General features: G+C 40.3%; 1 protein-coding gene across 2 annotated transcripts in view; it reads left to right on the top strand.

The window, feature by feature from the left end:
* NELL2 (neural EGFL like 2) overlaps positions 1-18668 on the top strand; it is a 264640-nt gene that overhangs the window by 122965 nt on the left and 123007 nt on the right. The window lies entirely within an intron of this gene.

Genomic DNA, 18668 nt, shown 5'->3' with positions numbered 1-18668 from the left:
AAGTAACGCATAAATGCTTGTAGGATTACGGCCCTTAGGTTGTAAGGACTTTGGGATTGATTCTTTTGGCCCAACTTTGCAAAGAATAATGCAAATAATTTTATTTTAATGAGTAGTCCCATTGACTTTAGTGGGACTAATCACATGTAAAATTAATAATGTGCATAAAAATCTGCAGGATTAGACTACAATTCTATTTCACAGAGACCTTGGTTTAATGTTTACTCTAAGACTAGCGCTGCATTTTGTGACCTATTGTCTTGAGTAGAGCTTTAAGTCACCCGGAAGCAAGTCCTGCTCCTCACTCCATGGCCTTGCGGAGATTGGCTGCAGAAGAACCCATATAGCTTTTTTATGTTGGTAGAGAATTATGCTGGGACATAGCACACACAATCTTTGCAGGTTAGGTAGGCGTTGAGGTCCTGGATCTGTAACTATGTGGATCCACCATCTATTTCCCAGTTGAAAAGACAGTACAGAAGATATGGGGAATACTGTCGGCCTGAGGCTTTAATATTGGTGTCAGAGTTGCTCTACTCTACAGCCTGTAAGGGAGAGAAGAAATCCTGATCTCTGTGGATCTCCCCAACACACAGTCTAGTTAGAGCCTGTTATATTTAGCAGTTGCTCCTCACACAATATGTGAAAAATGAGAACCTTATCCATGATCCCTTCAGTGAAATGGTTTGGATGGTTTGAGAACAGCAGATTTTCATCGCTAGGGCCAAACGCAGCCTGCTGTAAGCAGATGCATTTTCCATTGAGTTGAATTGCAGTTGTAGCTGTTTATGCAAGTGGTTTTTGGAGAGTTTCTTAGCATGAATGAATTTCTGAAAATTCATTTGTAACTAAGAGTATGGCTACACTATGAAATTAGGTTGATTTTATAGAAGTCGATTTTTAGAAATCTATTTTATACAGTTGATTGCATATGTCCACACTAAGCGCATTAAGTCGGCTGAGTGTGTCCTCACTACCATGGCTAGCATTGACTTACGGAGCTGTGCACTGTGGGTAGCTATCCCGGAGTGCCTGCAGTCTCCGCTGCCCGTTGGAATTCTGAGTTAAACTCCAATGCCTGATGGGACAGAAGTATTGTCGCGGGTGGTTTTGGGTACATGTCATCAGTTGCCCTTCCCTCTGTGAAAGCAACGGCAGACAGTTGTTTTGCGCCAGACACCAGGGTGATTAGAAGAGCACGGCAAGGTGCACTGCGCATCAGAGAGGCTTTGAAAACCAGTTTCATGACTGGCCAAGCTTCGATGTGACAGATGTGTGTGTTTCTCCTTGATGCAGACCTGCCACCTTTGTTGATTTTAATTTTCTGTAAGCCAACCACCCTTCACCCTTTGAAATAAAGTAACTATTGTTTTGAAACCATGCATTCTTTCTTTATTAATTAAAAAAAAAAGAGATAACGGAAAAGGTAGCCCAGGTGAGGTGGGGGAGGAGGGAAGGACAAGGCCACATTGCTTACTGTAGCCACACTAAAAATCAAACTGTTTGAATGACAGCCTTCTGTTGCTTGGGCCATCCTCTGGAGTGGAGTGGCTGGGTTCCCGGAGCCTCCCACCCTGTGTTCTTGGGCATCTGGGTGTAGAGGCTATGTAACATGGGAAGGAGGGTAGGCGGTTATACAGTGGATGCAGCAGGGGTCTGTGCTATTGTTGGCTTTCCTGCAGCTCCAACAGGTGCTTCATTATGTCTGTTTGCTCCCCCATTAGCCTCAGCATTGCATCCTGCCTCTGCTCTTTGCACTCACTTAATTCTTTCCTGGCCTCTGCCACTGAATGCCTCCATGCATTAAGCGGTGTCCTATCAGTGCAGGAGGACTGCATGAGCTTGGAAAACACGTCATCACAAATGTGTTTTTTTCACCTTCTAATCTGTGATAACCTCAGAGACGGAGATGATGGGGGAGCGTAGAAACATTCTAAGCTCTACAATTCTGGGGGGACTGCATGGTCACCTGTGCCGCTGAGTTTGCCACGCTGACCAAACAGGAAATGAAATTCAAAAGTTCCCAGGGCTTTTCCTGTGTACCTGGCTAGTGCATCAGAGTTCAAAGTGCTGTCCAGAGTGGTCACAATGGAGCACTCTGGGATAGCTCTCGGAGGTCAATACCATTGATTTGTGTCCGCTCCACCCCAAATTCAACCCAGCAAAGTCGATTTTAGTGCTACTTTCTTCACCGGGGAGGAGTACAGAAGTCGATTTTAAGAGCCCTTTACATCGACAGAATGGGGTTGGTTGTGTGGACGCATTCATTTTTAAATCGACTTAATGCGGTTAAATTCAACCTAACCCAGTAGTGTAGATCAGGCCTAAGTGTGCCTTCACACTGGTTAACAATCTGCCTATGTGCCTTCAGAAAACCCACAATGAATAATTGGTGCTGATTTTTTAGGCAAAGTCTACACTACAAAATTACACTGGCATACAGCCACTGCAGTGATTAAATCACTTACGTGTGTGCACACTTGGCTTCTTGAGTTGGCAGTATGCGTCCTCACCAGTAGTGTTTACATTGATTGTAATGTCAGTGTCAGGCACTGTGTAATGGCTCCTGAAAGCCAACAGTCAACAAAAGCAATGGAGTGTCTCACTGACACTGTGTTGACCTAATTACATTGTCTGTGACTGTGTGCTGCTCGGGGAGGTGGTGTTACTAAATTGGTGTAGAGAGGCACTTACGTCGGCAGGAGGCTATAGCTAGGTCGATACAAGGCAACTTACATTGACTTAACCCTGTAGTAGACTAGGCCTTAAACAGAGTATAATTAATGACTGGATTTATCTTGCTGGGGAGACTTACCTGCTAGAAAAACTTAGTACTGGTAGGTGCTGATTCAGCAACTCTTACTCATGTTGAGACCAATGGGATTAAATCCATTAGTAATCTTTACACATGCAAGTAAGACTTGTGGGATTAGGCCCTTACTTAATAAACATCCTAGACTCAACCTGGATTATTTCTATGATGCTTAATAGTTTTAGTGATTCTCAATTTTCTACCAACTGCAGTTTTTACTATTTGTGTATTTGTTTTTATATTGTATTATTTTATATTAACATTAAATATGCCCTGGTCTTCTCTTTATTCTTCAATTTATAGGCCCTCATAAAACCAGCTAACATTAAAGGTAACTAGCAGATCTCCAGATACATTCCTTCATCCCAGAATTTTCCAAGATTTTGAAATTTGGCAAGAAGATAGTCGTGAAGTTAGGGATGTGCCTTTTACAAATGGCCTCATGTAAATCCATTCAAGTTTGGATGAGTTATAAACTGTTCACAATTACCATGTTCTCTGTGTGTGTGGGGGGGAGGTGTTTTTGTTTTTGAATAATTCAGTTTATCTTTGACTACATGCTAAAAATTCTCAATGTTCTATAGCACTGAGCATGCACCAGCCTAACAACATTATTTCACACACAGCTCAAACCCTGGACATGATGCAGACAGAATGGCTCCTGCTGCTGCTTTGTCCAATTTTATGCACTGAATGAGGCAGGAGTCCTGTGGAAAAAATGCAATCATGTAACTGTACTATAACGTATCATGGGACGGAGTTAAGGTTGCACAGGCAACCTTAATTCTAGCATTTCCTAGCTTTTGAGTGCTTGACTTTGCAATCTTAATGACCAATATGTGATTTAAAAAATATTAATTTTATATGCAGTTTAGTTGTTTCTGTGTCCTTTTCAGGATATCAGCGAGACAAGGTGGATGAGGTAATATCTTTTATTGGACCAACTTCTGTTGGAGAGAGGAACAAACATAAGCTGGTCCAATAAAAGATATTACCTTACCCACCTTGTCCCTATAATTCTTTGTATAGTATGTTATTAGCTGTTTCTTAAAGTCAGCATAAATCATGAACATTGTTTCTTATACCAACTTTTAGCCAACGTATCAGCATTTTCAAGTATCATGACTGCTTTTCTTGAACACCATTTTAAAATATTTTTTATTATGCTTTTGTAGTAGTATATAGCAATAATTGTAGTTGTAGAAATCAAATAATACTTCATGTACAAGATTCAGGTTTTGGTCTAAAAGTAGGGCTCCAAGGTGTTGTGTCCCCAAAATGGAACATAATTGAGATCCTTAAGTCGGAAAAGAACAAGACCATTTTTAGATAACATTCATTTAAAAAAAACAGATTTTGGAATTCTTGAGGTAAAAAGCAATGTAACCAGGAATGATAGTCTAAGAGCAATACAAAACAAGATGGGGGAGGGAAATAGTTCAGTAGTTTGAGCAACAGCCTGCTAAACACAGGGTTGGTGAGTTCAATCCTTGAGGAGACCATTTAGGGAACTGGGGTAAAAATCTGTCGGGGGATTGGTCCTGTTTTGAGCAGGGGGCTGGACTAGATGACCGGAGGTCCCTTCCAACCCTGATATTCTATGATGATCATTGTTAATGTTCAGGAAGTAATGATGAATCAGTGATGTCTGAATCTAGTTCTTCACTTTCAGAAAAAGGATTTTTTTAAATAATTGGAGATAGCCTATCTCCTAGAACTGGAAGGAACCTTGAAAGTCACTGAGTCCAGCCCCCTGCCTTCACTAGCAGGACCAAGTACTGATTTTTGCCCTAAGTGGCCCCCTCAAGGATTGAGCTCACAACACTAGGTTTAGAAGGCCAGTGCTCAAACCACTGAGCTATCCCATCCCCTTCATTGTTAGTAAGAAATGATACAAGGAAATTAGTTTTCTTAAAGAATATCTACAACTTCATCTTTTATTAATATTTTCATCTTTTATTCATTAAAATGTATTGTGAAAATAATACTGAGGTCTGGATTAGGAGTGAGGAAGGGAAGTGTTGGGAGGCCAGCTGGGAGGACTTGTGTGTGTATATGCCGGAGGCAGTGAGGGGAATTAGGGATGGGAGGTGTCTGTCAACCCCACATTCTCCCCTCATATTTGAAGCCACATACCCCCTTCCCCGCTCCTGTTGTCATGGCCAGGCCAGGTGAAAGGGAGTGATGCCTCCCATTCATAGCCCCATCTCTGAGGGCAACATATTCAGGCTGGAAGGGGATGTGCCTCACACAAGGAGGGGAGGGAGAGAATGAGAAAGCAGGGATCCCTACAATGTGTGAGCTGGGACGTGTGGGGCTCTGCCCCTCTGTGGGATTTGAGCACCTCTCTTGTCACTTCACTCCCTTGTTGTGAGCTGGGACCTTGGGGGGTAGGGCTGTCTCTCTGGGGTGTTCTGATCCCCTCTCCCTGCCCCCCTTTATGTGAGGTGGGATACTAAATGGGAATGAGAACAAGCCAGTGAGATGAATGGAGCAGTTCACTCCTCTCAGAGCTATTGTTTCAAACTGCATTCATCTCCAAGGGGTGTTGTCATTCAACTGTGAATATGTCATTGAGATGAATGGGACATTTCACAGCTCTCTGAGCATCCTGTGCTGCAGATGGATATGTGAAGCCCTGTCCTCACATATTAGGCCCAGATTATCTCCACTCTCCTGTCCCTTCTGGCCTCCAGCTGGCACATGTTCTCCTCAGATCCCACCTCTTCATGGCCCCTCCAGGCTTACCAAGGACATGGAATGATAAGAAGGACTGTGGAGCTGGTGTGGGGCTTTAGATCAGCAGGTGGCTATGGGGGTGGTCAGAGCAATAGGTGAGACAGGTGGAATGTCAGAGAAGTTGGAACAGTTTCAGAGCAGTTGGAGGAAATATAAGGGATTGGAACAGTGATTGAATATGTGGGAGTGTGTTGGAACAGTGCAGGGAAGAGTGGGATGGAAAGGAAGGGGCTTAGAGATGTGAACTGAGGGATGTTGGAGGGGCTTTATTTCTGTCCCTCAAAACACTCCATATCTGTGCCCCCAATATTGGTCCCTCCTTTCAAAAAATGACCATATTGACTCCAGATTAGTCCCTACTCTTCCTGTATCCTCTCCCCAGATCCTCCATCTGCAGGGTCCATGCTCATGCTGCCCATCTTTCCATGGGGAGAAGGTCTGAGGAGGGCGAATTGAGCTGTGCTGAACAGCTAGCCAGATAGAGGATGATGCGGGGCAGTGAAGAAGCCAACATGCAGCCAGTGCATTCTGTAGCCAGGGTAATCATTGCCAAGGAGCCAGAGGGAGTGGAAGGGAAGAGCTGGGTTGTAGTACATAAGGACATTGAGAAATTATTATTTTTTTAAATGAATGAAAAGAAATGCACCAAAACTTCATTAACACAGAGGTAAGGTTGCCCAGTGGTACCTCATGCCCTTCTAGAATGTAGAGTGTGTAACTTATACCTCGAACAACCAGGAAATGCAAAATTAAGGAGATGCCAGCTCTGCAGTGTAACCTTATCTCTCCCATCTTTTAGCAATGCCCCAACATGCCAATAACACATACTAACACTCTACCCTCAGAGATGCTGCAGAGCACATGAGTACTGTAGGACAAAGTCTAACATGTTCTCTGCTACAGTGAAACTTTGGTTTAGTCAGGCATAGCAAATGAGCTACCTACATATGGCCTATACTTAAATACTAAGCCTTTTCCACAAAACCACCCCAGATTTGCACTAAATAACACCACCCTTTCACCAGAAGAATAACCAGAGGATTCCTCTCAGACATTGACTTCTCTAACCCTTAACTAAGTCTTGAAGACTACTGTCATGTCTGCCACCACACTGTTCGCAAACCCCATGGCAAGAAGAAACCCTTGTGCACCTCCACAAGCACAACCTACAAAATTCTGTGCTGAAATGAGGAATACTTGATCCTTCAAGGTCCACATGCACCTCTCTTTATATCATAGTTGCAATTCTTTCAAAGTGCTCCAGCTAATCTGCCCACCATGCAATACAGCTATACCTAACACAGTGAAGGCAGCTGGAGCACATGCAGATAAATGCTGGAATTCAAATCTCTAGAATACAATACAAACAATGGCACACTTTTAAAGTACTTCATATCTAATTATTGTACAATCATAGATTTTAAGGTCAGAAGAGACCATTAGATCATCTAGTCTTACCTCCTTCATTACACATGCCAAGGAATTTTGTCCAGTTACTCCAGTATTGAGTCTAATAAGGTATGATTAACAAAAACATCTTTCAGTAAGGCATCCAGTCTTGATTTGAAGACATCAAGAGATGGAGAATCCCCCACTTCGCCTCGTATTTTAACCATTGCATAGCTTATTGAACAATTCCCAGTGGCTATTGCTAGGGATGGGGCAGAGTCGGGGAGGCAGTGGAGATAAGGTTATGTTTCTGGGGTGTTATGAACCTTAACTTTGTATTTATTGGTTTTCAGTGGTTTAAATTTAGTAGTTGTTCACATGCTGGAAGGGCACGAGGCACCACTGGGCAACCTGAACTCTGTATTAGCCAAGTTTTGGGCCATTTTAATATTAATACATAGGCTTAAATGAAAACAAAGTCTCCTGATTCCAGATAACAAGGAACATTTTCTGATCTTAGATGCTCCTGTGTAAGGACAGGTCTACACTATGAGGTTAAGTTGACCTAAGTTTCATAACTCCAGCTATGTGAATAACATAGTTGGAGTCAACATAGCTTAAGTCGACTTATTGCGGTGTCTACCCCATGCTGTGTTGATGTGAGAAACTCTCCCGTTGACTTACCTTATACTTCTCATGCCGGAGTTGATGGAACCGCGATCACTAGACCCACTAAATCGACCCCCTAGTGGATCAATCACCGCAGTGTCAATACCCGGTAAGTGTAGACATACCCTAAATCTGTCCAGTTTCTGAAATGAGTCTGAACACTGATTGCCATTGTCTATAGTACAGCTAAACCATGTCTGGCACTGGTTCAGATGCAACTGTTGCTGACACCCATTGATACAGATGGAGAAATTTTCCAGTGTAGACAGGCCTTAGGAGTGTTGTGCTTCAATATCTAAGTCCGTTGAAATCTTCAAATCTTTCTATCCATTGAGAATGCCAAGAAAGGTGCCAATTATTGCCATCCATAGTAATGATTTTGTAATGTGGGTTTGTGAACGCGTTCTGTTAATGGGAGCTAGAACGAAAGTGAGACAGCCTAATATTTCACATAGCGCATTGAACAAAACTATAATCTGCTGTTTCTCGAGATGCTCAATCAGTTCTTCCACTTTCCCACCATCTTCAGTATTCTCACATTTTAGTGTTCTACATTTTCATTCTGGCTTAAAGTTTAAGCAATAGTTACTACAGCTCATTTCTATTCTGGATATAAGGTGTAAAATACAAGCGTGTTGTAAAAAACACATTTCCTCATTTTAACTTTGTATAATCTAATGCTATTGATCAGCTTTCTTAACTATTGACAAGCCAAATAAAAGAGAAATTAAATTTTATGAAAGATAGTAATTAACACTAATTATTTCTGGAATGCTAACTAGTTATAGGAACAAGCTTTTAAGGACTGTAGCATGACAAGGGGAATTCTGCAGAAAACAGAAGAAATTTGATTGTTATAGAATATCTGTAACATTTATATGTGCCTCGATATGCAATCAATGCAAAGTATACAAAAAACACTCTGTATAGAGAACTGCAATATTAAAGACTGAGAAGAGTCAGAGTAAATAATTTTAGCATGTATTCCGAGCTGTATGAAATTGCAGATTCCTGGAGAAAGCCCAAGACTGGTAGAGTAGCAGAAAGGGAAATGTTGGCAAAAATTTCATCAATTTTTTTCCTCTTTTTTTTTTTGGCCAAAAGATTTAATTGAAAAATGTCAGTACAGAAAATTCTGGCTAGCGCTAGTGAACTCTGTACTTGGATCAGTAGGGGGTGTACAGGACTGCATCATTCAACAGCAAAGAACTGTCAGGTTGAATTTCAGATCTTTCTGTATATTAGACCAGCTGTTCTCAAACTGGGGTCCGCGGACCCCTGGGGGTCCACAAGCATACTCCAGGGGATCTGTGAGTCATGTCCAGGGCTGCTGGCCCTGCTGATCAACTCTTCCTCCTCCCTCCCAGTGCCTCCTGCATTCTGCTGTTCAGCGGCACACAGAAGGTGCTGGAAGGGAGGAGGAGAAGCGGGGACGTGGCATGCTTGGGGGAGGGGGCAAGAAGAGGAGGGGCAGGGTAAAGCGGGAAGAGGCAGGGCAGTGGTGGGGTCTTGGGGGAAGAGGTAGAGTGGGGGCAGGACCTGCGGCCGGGTGGTGGATGAGCACCCTTGGGGAAAATTAGAAGCTGTCTTGGGGGTCTGCCAAAAAAAATGTAATTCAAAATGGGGGTCCTCGGGTTTCTAAAGTTTGAGAACTGCTGTATTAGACTGTCAACTGATTGGAAAAAAGCAGGCTTTATTTTTTTTTAACTCTGTGATAAAATGTTTCCATTAAAATCAAATAGAGACATTTGAATAGCCTAAAAGAATCAGCTATCTAAATATGTTAAATACTGCAAGTCATTACTGAAGATTGTGGTGCTTGCTACCTCGCATAGTTTTAGTGACGTTAAGTATCCTCCTCCACAGGAAGGATAGGTAGAACTCAGTCCTGCTAGGAGCTCTGAAATTATAAAAATTGTCAGTCTGCAGTTGCACCTGGGAGGATTGGTTATATAAATTCTATTTTGTAAGGGGGATGCTGCATTGAAATTGCTTGTAACTAAGGTATTGAGATTTCCATCTCCATTAACTGGCAGCGTTTGAGTGATTACCTTGTCAGGTTGGGCTGGAAAATTAATCTAGTTGAAAAGCTTTCCCTCCAGGAGGGCAAAACATGATTTCAAAATCTATATTAAAAAGTAATCAAACATAAATAAAGTAAACTGCATTTATTTTTCTGGACAAAGGAAATAAATTCCAGTTTATTTTCATTGTTATGATACTGGGAATTAGTGGGCTATTGCTAATATGGCAATGTGCCTTACAAAGGCTAGGCTAAATTCTGTTCTTCCCTGAGGCTGAAGTCCGGCAAGGCACTACAGCATGTTCCTAACTATAAGCATGTGAGTTGTCTCATTGTCTCAAAGTTAAGTATGTACCTAAAAGCTCTGCTCACTTGAAGTCCAAATGAATAGTCTCATTGACTTTATTGATGGACCAGTTTGAGTGGGTGTAATTTGCAGAATCATACCTATGGTGTTTGATTTTGCATGAGGGATTTTCAAACTGACCTCTATCACCTCTCTCCAGCCTTGGCTAACATTGCAGTTATGATTAGGATGAAAAAAATGTGGCTATTTATATGAATGGAGCCTACTGGAAACTTCCGAACTCTCAAGCCACTGCCATTAATGAGGCATGCTAATGCCCTAAATGGAAGAGCTTCCCCTTATTGGAGAAACAAATACTTCTGTAGGCTCTATGAAGGCTCTAAATGAAGATCTTATTTTCCATATAAACTACCTAAACCTGAAACATAGTAATAATTGAACATGAACAAACCTTGGTTTGTTCCCAGTTACCAACTATGGGGCTGGGGTTTTCAAAGGTGCCTAAAGGATGTAGGTGCCTATATGATGTTGAGATTCAATAGAAGTAGAGTGCCCAACTCCCTTAGGCTTCTTTGAAAATCCCAGTGTATTACAATAGTTCTAAAATCATTGCTATGCAATGGCTGAGTCACCAAGAGCTGAAAAGGTGACACAAGTGCCAGATGTTAAACCAAAGAGAAGTCAAAATTAAGATCCCTACATAAAATATGTAAATATAGTGATAGCTATATAGACGTCTATATTATATCATTCTTTAACCAGACGAGTGGCATTGTTTCGGACTGATCTGAGATAGCATCAGCAAAACCTGTAAAATAGGCAGTAATATTACTATTACTATTATTTTTTATAATTATTTATTATAATTACTACTATTTTTTATAATTATTTATTATAATTACTACTATTACTATTATTATTTATAGCTTCCAAAAGTATGCTGGGTACTTTAGTTGTTCAATAAAACAAAGCCCTGCCCAATCTAATGGACAATTGATGCAAACTTACCCCCATATATGGGTCCTATTCCAGATCAGAGATCCATTGAAGTAGTACTGGATTATGTACGCAATATACAGACAAGGAGCGCTGGAACAGATGAAGCATAATTAATATTTATTATATTTGTCTAGGTAGAATCTGGTATATTTTATATATAAAATCCTCTGTCCACTTTTCTGTTCTTCATTTTTTTAACCCTTGCTTATTTGCCTGTATTTATCATTGTTTGTTTCTGTAGCTCATAATTAGGAAGTTCCAAGAAATACTATCACAAGTTAAAAAAAATTACTGGGTACTCAATTTTTAATTTAAATTTTAAATTTTCTACCCTAACACAGTGTCAAAAAAGATCATTAACTGTGGTTGCACTGACTGGTGTAATTCACTAATTGATGATATATAACTGCCCTTTCTATTCGCAGTATGCGGTGACATCAGACTACTTATTTTATGTGTAAGTAAAGCCTCCTGCGATGCTGTCATATTTGACAGATAACAGTATATAATTACTTGTTTTATCATGTATACCTAGTGTATGAATTAATGATAAGATATTAAATAACAAGCAGATGTGGTTTGCAAAGTAGAACATTAAACGATGGAAAGCAATGTTTGTGTTCACAGACTTCCTGTGTGGGATACTTGAGTGAATTTCAACTAGGTGGAGTCTGTGTGATCCAGAAATATTTCTTCTGTCTGGACTAAATATTTCATTTGTTAAAACAATGCCACTTTACACACAAGAGGTAGTAACTGTTGAACAGTGTCACCCGATGAACCATCAGTGGAGATTTTTAAGAGCAGGTTAGACAACACCTGTCAAGTCTAGATAATATTTGATCCTGCCATGAGTGCAGGAAACTGGATTAGATGATCTCTCGAGGTCCCTTCTAGTCCTATGATTCTATAAGGTAATATTTGAAGAGACAGATGAGGTCAAGAGACAGTTTTGAGTTTAGGTGGAAACCAGTCTGTGCTTGTGTTGTGAAGGGAAGGAGCCAGAGGGGAGTGAGACGTAGAGGAAGGCAAAGGATGGGCTGACAGCGTGAGGAAGATCTAGAGGTGGGAGGGTATGTCAGTAGAGCAGGTGGAAAGGGGGTTAAAGGAGAAAAGCAGCTGAGAAACCTTGGCATCAGATCTGGGGGGAGGAGGAGATGGTATGGAGGGAAGGGAAGGGAATATGTCAAAAGTAGAAAGGTAGTGCTGTTTGTCAAGGAGTAAGGCAGTTCTGGAGAAGAGAACCTGTCTAAAGTGGGGGAAGTCTGCAAGTGTTCAGCAGCACAGGAACAAGAACAGATGCAGTGGAGAGCAATGTAGAGCACAGAGCAGTGGTGTAATGTGCCGTTGTCTGTTTCTCCATGGTACAAAGCAGGTGGGGTGCTGCATGTTGAACCATATGCAATGTATCAGTTACCTTCTGAGTCAGCCTAAATTAAAGTGTGTTGCAGTAATCCAGCCCTGGGATGGGTAACATGGATTACAATCAATCTCTTTACCTGTAACACATTAAAAATTATTGCATGGGTATAATATCTGTAATCCATTCACCCTCCTTTTCTGATTGCATTTGCAGTAATCAGTCATATTTACTCTTCACCATCATGTTCCTGTGATTTTAACAAGGGAAAGGAAGGCCGGTAATGATAATTTGTTAGTAGGCAAATAAAATTAATGATGCTCTAAGTTTCAAAATACCCTTTTTCCTTTTTAGGTGACTGATAGTGGAATATACAGTACAGTTTTTCTAAGCTAGTTTTCTTGCTTAAATATGAACCAGGATAACATCTGAAACAAGCAAAAATTAACATCTGATGGTTACTCAGTAGTATACATGTAAAATAATGTTGTGCTGTTGTAATGCTGACAGACCCCAGTCGTTGCCAGGCGGGATCTTACCTGGGACCTCTGGAGCTTAGTGCATGAGCCTCTACCACATGAGCTAAAAGCCAGCTGGCTTTAGCTAAGGCTGTAGAGCAAACTCATTAATCTCCCCACTGTCCCCCCTAGATGGGACAGAACACCACATCCAGGAGGTATGAGGGTTACACTGTCACTTAACTTCCCAATCATCTTACTTCAGTTTCCAGCTGACCAGTGTATACATCACATACACTGCCACTGGAAATGGTATTAACTGGTAACTTTATTTGGCAGTCTGAGCAAAGAGACCAAAGACTGCATAGAAGTGGTAAGTGAATTACACTCTTAAGCTAGAAGCGGTTCCTTCAGGTCAAGATTGAGACTCGTGGATGAGGCTGTGTGGGAGAGCTATCCCATGCTGTTTCTGTTCAGTGGATAAATATAGAGCTTGGTTCTCCAGGGCTGTCAAGCCAAAACCTTTCAAAAGCACTAAAATTCACACAGTTATTTTAAAAAGAATAATAGCTTTACCTTCCCATTCAATTCTGAAAAGGGTTATTTTGGTGTCAGCATGATAACTGCAGTTCCGGGGGTTATTGCTTCACATTAGAACACACACCATACGTTGAGTTGTTGGAATACATTGTAATACATGCTAATTCTATAAGTTTAGTTATGTTTGAATTCATTTATATGAAAAGTTTTTTTATTGATCAGGCTGATTTATACTGCATCTTTACTCTAGATGCTATTCAAAAAAATATCTTTGGATCTCAAAAGCAGAGTTTGTTGTTAATGCTATTATTTCCTGTTCTTCTGTGGACTACTATTCTGGTCCAGCCTGTTCATCCCCATTTGTAGGTTATCCGTTGCTAAAGTCCTGAGAGAGCACCTCTCTCTCTAGGAGATGCTTCTGCGGCTGTGAAGAGTGGAGGCACTTGAGCTAGATCCCCACTGATTTAAAAGGGAGGCAGAGCATTATCCATGAAGGATCCTCAACTCTGGAAATAATTTCCTTTACTGTACACGGGTGCAAGGCTCGTCTGTTTTGTCTGACCCTTTTGGAGACAAGGGAATCGAAAGCTAGAGACGCCTCAAGAGGGTCTTTGTTTGTTAACAGGGGTGGTTATGATGATGGGTTGGTCAGGACTGACTTCTAGAGCAAGGCCCAAATTCGACTCTTATTTATGGGGTGGCATGGTATAAGTCACTGCAGAATTTGGCCCTAAGGAGGCAAGTTTAATAGGGGGTCTGGGAGATTTTCTCTGATTTGTATATGTTTATATAATTTTTATACAAGCACCCTAGAGTAGCTGAGTTAAGTGCTTTTTATAAAGTGAATAAAAAGATAGAAGTGCTTATTTCAGCTACTTCCCCTCTAACCAGTTTTCATGGAATTTCCCTTTCTGTTCCATTTGGATGCAAGCCTGTTGATTTCCTTGTATCAGAGTATCTAGTATATCAGAACTGGTAGTCCAGTGTCAAACCACATACCTAAAGCATGCTAGTTTGGATTGTTCTCAAGAATGTAGAACTGTTGGTGTGATGCATTCATCCTATTGAACTGATTGACTTCAGGATCTAACTGGCTAAGCAATAAGACATGAATGTCCATTAATATGTTAATAGGGCCTTTTGAGAGGAAAAATTAAGATAAATTCCATAGACTTTTTTAGATTTCAAAATGCATTGGGCTTTCCATTGTATTGTGTGAATCTGTATCTAAAGATGACTAAAGGGCTAACCCAGTGTTTCAATTAATAACGGAGATAAAAATAATTTTATTTTGGTGGCTTCTAAAGTGAGCTTTCTTCTTCTCTGGCAAAGTAGTTTGACTTCATTTATAGCCCTCAAAAGTGGTATAAATTAATGCCCGATATAGTATGCTAGAGTGGGAGCTGATTTATTTGATTTTTTTGTCACAATACCTCGGTAGTTGATATTGTGTAACTGCTGGTTGTCCTTGACAGTTATCTTGTCCTTTCCCTCTCTCTCTCCCTCCTACTTTTCTGTTGTGTCCCCCATTGTAGCTTGTCAGATGGTAAGACTGTAAGTTCTTCATGGAAGGGACTTTTTAATCAGATATGCATATAATGCCTAGCTACAGTAGGGCTTTGATCTCTAATTGGGGCCTCTAGGTGCTACAGCAGTACAAACAAATAAATAAATATTTCCCCATGTTCTTAAATGGGTGGGTGAGAAACAATTTTCTTATTCCACAAGAGTTTTTGAGATTTCAATTTAATTCCCCAATTTGAATCAAGACAAAAAATTGAAATCTTGAAAATTTTCCAGAACTGATAATACAAAAAAAACCAACAGATCAAGTCAATTGAAAAATTCACAACCATGAGGCAAGGGGTCATGGCAGCATTCTACACGGCTGGAGAAAGATGAAGATGGGTAAACTGTGGCTACCTGCAACAAGAGGAATTCCACACACTTATAAATTTCAGATCGATATCTGGTCCTCAATGTGGAAACTATGGAAGATATTTCACAAGATCCAGCAGGACCAAGGAAACAGAGAAATGTATGGGACATACATGTGGATGGCAGCTCAGCTCGACCTGTAAGAAAATCAAGCTTCCCCACAAACAGGAAGGACACAGATTATTCTTGCCGGTGATTCAATACTCAGAATAATCAAAAGAACATTATACCAGGGACAGGTGGACAACAGACCAGTGTGCTGCCTTCCCAGAGCCAAAACATGAGACGTCACTCTGTTGGATAGGCTTCTGAAGTCAATGAGCCAGGATCCATTGGTGATGGTTCACACTGGCAGTAATGACAGTGCACTGCAGGATATTTTGCAGATAATAGATGACTTCAGGGAACTTGGAAGTGTGCTGAAGAGGAAGAATGTCCAAATGATCTTCTTTGAGATCCTTTCTGTCCCAGAAATGAAGGAAGACAGAAGGCAGAAGATTTTGGAAGTGAACTGCTGGCTAGGTAAACGATGTAGGCACAGGTGTAGTGGAGCCAGAATGCTCTGGAACAGCGTTCCATCACTTTTGCTGCATGGAGGACACTGTTTTGCTCTCAAAATGGCATCCTCTGTTCCCTGTGACCTTGCACACACTGTGTGTGCTAGTTCACAGCACATGGAGGATCCCATTTTTGTAGAGCAAAATGGCATCCTCTGCACAGCATGTCCTTGTATATGTGTGTGAGGTCACACTGATGGGGACATTCCAGTAGTGTACAGCCAAGTCAGGACTACATTACTGGGTGTAGGGTTTTGGTTTTGTGGAACATTGATCCACCTTCTATGAGGAGAGGGGCTGTATTGTTTGGATGACTTCCGCTCAGTAGAAGGGGAACCAGTCTCAGGAACAGGCTGGCTAGAGTAGTCAGGAGGGTGTGAGACTAATAACAAATGGGAAGGGTAAAAATGGGGAAGATATGAACACTCAATTAGCAAAAAACTTAGATGTTGGGAATGAAATTAATCAAGGAACTGAAGGGCACGAAGAGAAGAAATTCTTGAATTGCCTGTACACCACTTCTAGGAGTCTAGGTAACAAACAAATGGAATTGGAATTGCTCATTTATGTGCAAATATTCTATCTACTTGGTATTACTGAAATCTGGTGTAATGATTTACACTATTGGAATGTTAAAATAAATGGTTATAACCTATTCAGGAAGGACTGAGTGAGCAAAAGTGACTGGGAAGTAGCACTCTGTCTAAAATGGCATTACCTGTTTCCAAGTCCCTGATAACTCAGAAGAAAATGATCTTCAATGCTTATAGATCCATGTCTTAACAGATAAAGCACAAGATAGATTATTAGGTGGTGTCTGCTACAGACCACCAAATCACATTAGGGAACAGGATGCCCAGCTCCTTATGCACCTACCTATAATATGTAGGATAAAAGCTTTATGATCATGGGGGACTTCAATTTGAGTGACACATGCTAGAGGTTTCATACTGCTAGTACTAAAACATCCTTGGAATTTCTGAGCATTATAGATGACTATTTTGTACCTTAAAGTGTTGCAGCCAACATTGGGGAAATCTTTTTGTAGAGCTTATCTTAACAGATAAAGAGGAACTGATCACAGAACTAAAAATTAATGGTAGCTTAGGTACAGGTAATCATGGCTTGATCACATTTATAATATGCAAGCAGAATGAAGTCCATACCAATATATATTTTGTGCTGTAATAGGGCCAATTTTACAAAGCTAAAAACAATTATGAGCAACTCAGCTGGGAGGAATAATTTAATTTGAAAAATTTGAATAATAATTGAGAATCATTTGACAACAATTTACTGGACGCCCAAAAGCCACAATCTCACAATTGAGGAAGAAGGTCATACTGGTTTAAAAAATGATCTGGTTTAGAGGAGAAGTGAAGATACCTATAAAAAAGTAATATATATAACAAATGGAAGAGAGGTGAAGTTGATTGTAATGAAATTAAATCAGAAATTAGAAGTTGTAGAAAATTGATAAGGAAATCAAAGAGACACAGGGAGAAATCTATGGCCAGCAGAATTAAGGACAATAAGGAGGAGATTTTAAAAATGTATTTGGGACAAAAAGAATCCTGATAATGGTATTGGTCCGTTACTAGATGGAAGTGGAAGGATTATCAATAATAATGCAGAAAAGGCAGAAATATTAAATACATATTTTGGTTCTGTATTTGTAGGAAAAACAGATGATATAGCTCATCATATGATGATAATAATACTCTTTCCATTCCACTAGTATCACTGGAGGATGTTAAACAGAAGCTACTAAAGTCAAACATTTTAAAATCAGCAGGTACAGATAACTTGCATCCAAGAGTTTAAAAAGAACTGGCATAAAAGCTCACTTGACCATTACTGTTGATTTTCAATAATTATTGTAGCACAGGACAATAACCAGAAAACTGGAAAAAAGCTTATGTTGTTGTACCAATATTTAAAAAGGGTAGACGGGATGACTGGGTTATGTATAGGCCTGTCAGCCTGACATTGATCCCAGGCAAGAAAATGGAGCAGCTGATACAGGATTCAATTAATAAAGAATTAAAGGTGGGCAATTAATGCAAATCAAACGTTTATGGAAGATAGATCCTGTCAAACTAACTTGATATCTTTTTATGATGAGATTACAAGTTTGGATGATAAAGATAATATTGACATAATATACTTAGACTTCTGTCATGCTTTGACTTGATACTGCATGACATTTTGATTAAAAAATTAGACCAATATAAAATTAATGTGCATACATTAAATGGATTAAAAACAAACTCAGCTGTAAGGACTCAACATGTAATTGTAAATGGGGAATTGTCATCAAGCAGATATGTTTTCAGTGCTGTCCTTTAGAGGGTCAGTGCTTTACCCTATGCTATTTAACATTGTTATCAGTGATCTGGAAGAAAACATAAAATCATCACTAAAGTTTACAGATATCACAAAAATTGGCAGAGTGGTAAAGAATGGAAAGGACAGGTCACTGATTCAGAGCAATATGGATCGCTTGGTAAACTGGGCAAAAACAAACAATATGCATTTTAATATAGCTAAATATATACATCTAGGAACAAAAAATGTAGGTCATACTTACATGATGGTGGACTCTGTCTTAGGAAGCAGCGACTCTGAAAAAGATTTGGGGGTTGTAGTGGGATAATCAGCTGAACACGAGCTCTCAGTGTGATGTGGTGGCCAAAAGAACAAATGCATCCTTGGATACATAAATGGAGGAATCTTGAATAGAAGCAGAGGTTATTTTACCTCTATCTTTGGTATTTGTGTGACTGCTGCTGGAATACCATGTCCATTTTTGGTGCCCACAATTTAAGAAGTATGTTGGTAAATTGAAGAGGGTTCAGAGAAGAGGCATGAGAATAA

The sequence above is a fragment of the Gopherus flavomarginatus genome, chromosome 1 (genome assembly GCF_025201925.1).
Source record: "Gopherus flavomarginatus isolate rGopFla2 chromosome 1, rGopFla2.mat.asm, whole genome shotgun sequence".
Classification (NCBI taxonomy): domain Eukaryota; kingdom Metazoa; phylum Chordata; order Testudines; family Testudinidae; genus Gopherus; species Gopherus flavomarginatus.
The sequence above is the reverse complement of the archived record's forward strand: the minus strand, read 5'-3'. Positions and strand labels throughout refer to the sequence as shown.